Here is a 1,297-nt window from a genome sequence, read left to right on the forward strand (position 1 = left end):
AGAATGAGGGAGAGACTGATCAGGACCCCCTCTCGTTGTGTCGTTGAGGGATGTCAAAATAAAAGCTCAAATGTTCGTTTTTGAGGCTATTCAGCTTTTGTCAGATAGTTTGACGCTGCAATGTCTCATCATCTTGTCATGAGGCCTAAAACGAAACTTATATGACACAAAGACACGCAGCAGGAAAACTAATCGCTTAAATAATAGTTTTTACGACACATTTTCCACGTGTTTCTTACAGAATAAGAATTTATAAGCCGTTTCAAATTATGCGGCTCCAGACATATTTGTTTTTTATTGTATTGGTCCAAAGTGGCTCTTTCAACACATTGGGTTGCCGACCCCTGTATTAAGTGATGTTGGGGGTCCCAGGCAATCGCCTACCTTTGCCGAATGGTAAGTCCGCCCCTGTCTGAAGGTCGCTTTCGGCTGAGAGGCTCTGATGATCCTGAATCACTCCTGAGTTTAACATTGATGTTATAAACAGCTTTAATAAAAATAACATTTTCTCAGGCTTGTACTCTTATTTTCAAATCTGGGATCATGTCTGTTTGCTCCTTTGATTAGCAATAATAATACAATTAATTAAAGCACTTTTCAAGGACATCTTACAGATAAAACACAGCATTACAAAAACAAATAAAAAAAATGAATTATTCAGATATGATGTAGAAATGTGATGTATGAAATTTCAGTTGGTTGGAGTTTTGAGTTGTAATTTGCAAAAGGACAAGCAAAGATTCACATATAGCAACACACAGATTGCCCTGAATTTATAAAAAAAAAAATAGTGTTTCAGATAATAGTCCTGCATTAAAAATAATAATACTGCATGCTGTTTTAAAAACATTTTTTCACAACCTTTAAAAAATTACAGACGTAATTTAATTCTAATTGAAATACATTGCATTTATTGATTACAAATAATAGCTTACATCCACGTATTTATACTATACTATTATCATACTATTTATATTATAAGATGAAAAAGTTAACAAAAGTAATTAAAATGTTTATTTAAAGTTTTTCCCTTATTTTTTTTACTGGGGAAATCCTAAAGTAGCAGAAATGTATTTTCTCTCAAGCATTTAAAGACATTTTAAGAAGAAAGCCTCCAACAGTGAGGCAGTTTGAAACAATTATATACAGTATCCTCTAATACTACACAGGAAAAGCAGATCTAATTTAAAAACAACAGCAAAGCATGAAGGCATTTGCTCTAATATGGAATATATAACAAATAAATAATCCAGTTGTCTGCCGTACCAAATGCAAAACAATTTAACGCATCAGTGGC

Source organism: Oryzias melastigma, linkage group LG20 (assembly GCF_002922805.2).
Source record: "Oryzias melastigma strain HK-1 linkage group LG20, ASM292280v2, whole genome shotgun sequence".
Classification (NCBI taxonomy): domain Eukaryota; kingdom Metazoa; phylum Chordata; class Actinopteri; order Beloniformes; family Adrianichthyidae; genus Oryzias; species Oryzias melastigma.